The sequence below is a fragment of the Schistocerca nitens genome, chromosome 10 (genome assembly GCF_023898315.1).
Source record: "Schistocerca nitens isolate TAMUIC-IGC-003100 chromosome 10, iqSchNite1.1, whole genome shotgun sequence".
NCBI lineage: Eukaryota > Metazoa > Arthropoda > Insecta > Orthoptera > Acrididae > Schistocerca > Schistocerca nitens.
The window spans coordinates 40,538,002-40,541,524 of NC_064623.1; the positions used below are offsets into that span (position 1 = coordinate 40,538,002).

The window sequence follows — 3,523 nt, forward strand, 5'->3', positions numbered from 1 at the left end:
AGCAAATTAGGGACACTGTTGCTCCTGGGGTATCGGCGAGCACCATTCGCAACCGTCTCCATGAAGCTGGGCTACGGTCCCGCACACCGTTAGGCCGTCTTCCGCTCACGCCCCAACATCGTGCAGCCCGCCTCCAGTGGTGTCGCGACAGGCGTGAATGGAGGGACGAATGGAGACGTGTCGTCTTCAGCGATGAGAGTCGCTTCTGCCTTGGTGCCAATGATGGTCGTATGCGTGTTTGGCGCCGTGCAGGTGAGCGCCACAATCAGGACTGCATACGACCGAGGCACACAGGGCCAACACCCGGCATCATGGTGTGGGGAGCGATCTCCTACACTGGCCGTACACCACTGGTGATCGTCGAGGGGACACTGAATAGTGCCCGGTACATCCAAACCGTCATCGAACCCATCGTTCTACCATTCCTAGACCGGCAAGGGAACTTGCTGTTCCAACAGGACAATGCACGTCCGCATGTATCCCGTGCCACCCAACGTGCTCTAGAAGGTGTAAGTCAACTACCCTGGCCAGCAAGGTCTCCGGATCTGTCCCCCATTGAGCATGTTTGGGACAGGATGAAGCGTCGTCTCACGCGGTCTGCACGTCCAGCACGAACGCTGGTCCAACTGAGGCGCCAGGTGGAAATGGCATGGCAAGCCGTTCCACAGGACTACATCCAGCATCTCTACGATCGTCTCCATGGGAGAATAGCAGCCTGCATTGTTGCGAAAGGTGGATATACACTGTACTAGTGCCGACATTGTGCATGCTCTGTTGCCTGTGTCTATGTGCCTGTGGTTCTGTCAGTGTGATCATGTGATGTATCTGACCCCAGGAATGTGTCAATAAAGTTTCCCCTTCCTGGGACAATGAATTCACGGTGTTCTTATTTCAATTTCCAGGAGTGTAGCTGGGAAGATGAAACTTTTTAATTTAATTCTGAAACCGCTGAGTGAAATTGAATGCAAGTGAGCCATCTTAAACTGCTGAGTGAAACTGAACGTAGTGTCACTTTGTTTGTCTTTATCATTTAATATCTGACCTAGAGAATTACTTGTGACACATACAACTCAAAGTTGTTCTATTCATTTATTACCCGAAATATAAAAGATATGCAATCTGACTGCACAAATAACTAACACAAAATAATAGCCCTGCATTAGAAGAAATCCTAACAATATCCCATATATTTCATAAGTCACTTAGCACTCCGTCTTCAGGCCACAAGTGGCCCATCGGGACCATCCGACCACCGTACCATCCTCGGCCGAGGATGCGGATAGGAGCGGCGTGTGGTCAGCACACCGCTTTCCCAGTCGCTATGATGGATTTCTTTGACCGCCTCAATTGGCATCATGAGGCTGAGTGCACCCCGAAAAATGGCAACAGCGCACGACGGCCCAGATGGACACTCATCCAAGTGCCGGCCACGCCCGACAGTGCTTAACTTCGGTGTTCTGACGGGATCCGGTGTATACACTGCGGCAAGGCCGTTGCCTCAAAATTCACTTACCTCACACAAAATCTTCATTATACGAACTACAGCGATACAAGCAAGCACCAATACAGCTAGCTAAATAAAAGATTCTACTGTAGGCTCTAACTACTAATAGGCATGCGGTTATCAAAGCAAAGATTTTGTTGCAGAGCAAACAATGTATTTAACAAATTTTACCTTAGTAATCTGACATCCAGTTCAGAATATTATATGATCGTTGCAATATTACATTTCCATGACGGACACACATTCAGATCGTCTGCTTGTGCTAACACTTCAGACCTCTAACCTCCATCACTGCCAACTATGAAAATCACTGCTGGCTATTCACCTCCAACGGCCATCACTACTGCCTATTACCTTCCAACTGCGAGTCCTACAAGCCACAGTGTCTCTTACAGAGGGCGTGTAACGTTGTCAGAGTTATTAGTGCAGTCTTTCACGCTGCCAACATATAAGCAGGTACTTACAAGATTTACTTTGCGTAGTTGCGACCGTGAATTTGATTATCTCAACTGAAAACTAACATCTAACTTCCGAAGTCAACGAAAATAGCCATGTAAGTTTTTGTAAGCTAACACCAAAACAACACAAAATAAAAACAAATCACATAAAAAAGTGGTAAACAGTGATAAAGTAGTCTCTAAATACGCTCAACTTTAACAGTGAAAGTCAAATAAACTCGTACTTGGTTATGAATGAGCGGTAATACCCTACTGGCCATTAAAATTGCTACACCACGAAGATGACGTGCTACAGACACGAAATTTAACCGTCAGGAAGAAGATGATGTGATATGCTAATGATTAGCTTTTCAGAGGGTTCTTGGTTTAAAAATTCTATTTATTTCATATATTTAGTGAAATTTTTTAAGAAATTGTGGGTGTCGCCGGTGGTGACACCCACAACGTGCTGACATGAGGAAAGTTTCCAACCGATTTCTCATACACAAACAGCAGCTGACCGGCGGCGTTGCCTGGTGAAACGTTGTTGTCATGCCTCGTGTAAGGAGGAGAAATGCGTACCATCACGTTTCCGACTTTGATAAAGGTCGGATAGTAGCCTATCCGGATTGCGGTTTATCGTATCGCGACATTGCTGCTCGCATTGGTCGAGATCCAATGACTGTTAACAGAATATGGAATCGGTGGGTTCAGGAGGGTAATACGGAACACCGTGCTGGATCCCAACGACCACGAATCGCTAGCAGTCGAGATGACAGCCATCTTATCCGCATGGTTGTAACGGATCGTGCAGCCACGTCTCGATCCCTGAGTCAACAGATAGGGACGTTTGCAAGACACCAACCATCTGCACGAATAGTTCGACGACGTTGGCAGCAGCATGGACTATCAGCTCGGAGACCATGGCTGCGGTTATCCTTGATGCTGCATCACAGACAGGAGCGCCTGCGATGGTGTACTCAACGACGAACCTGGGTGCAAAACGTCATTTTTTCTGGTCAATCCAGGTTCTGCTTACAGCATCATGATGGTCGCATCCGTGTTTGGCGACATCGCGGTGAACGCACATTGGAAGCGTGTATTCGTCATCGCCATACTAGCGTATCACCCGGCGTGATGGTATGGGGTGCCATTGGTTACACGTCTCGGTCACCTCTTGTTCGCATTGACGGCACTTGGAACAGTTGACGTTACATTTCAGATGTGTTACGACCCGTGGCTCTACCCTTCATTCGATCCCTGCGAAACCCTACGTTTCAGCAGGATAATGCACGACCGCATGTTGCAGGTCCTGTACGGGCCTTTCTGGATACAGAAAATGTTCGACTGTTGCCCTGTCCAGCACATTCTCCAGATATCTCACCAACTGAAAACGTCTGGTCAATGGTGGCCGAGCAACTGGCTCGTCACAATACGCCAGTCACTACTCTTGATGAACTGTGGTATCGTGTTGAAGCTGCGTGGGCAGCTGTACCCGTAAACGCCATCCAAGTTCTGTTTGACTCAATGCCCAGGCGTATCAAGGTCGTTATTACGGCCAGATGTAGTTGTTCTGGGTACT

At 48.0% G+C, this 3,523-nt stretch overlaps 1 pseudogene; it reads right to left on the minus strand.

The window, feature by feature from the left end:
- Window positions 1-1,380: 1,380 nt before the first annotated feature.
- LOC126211040 (5S ribosomal RNA) lies at window positions 1,381-1,498 on the minus strand (annotated as a pseudogene).
- Between the last annotated feature and the right edge of the window lie 2,025 nt (window positions 1,499-3,523).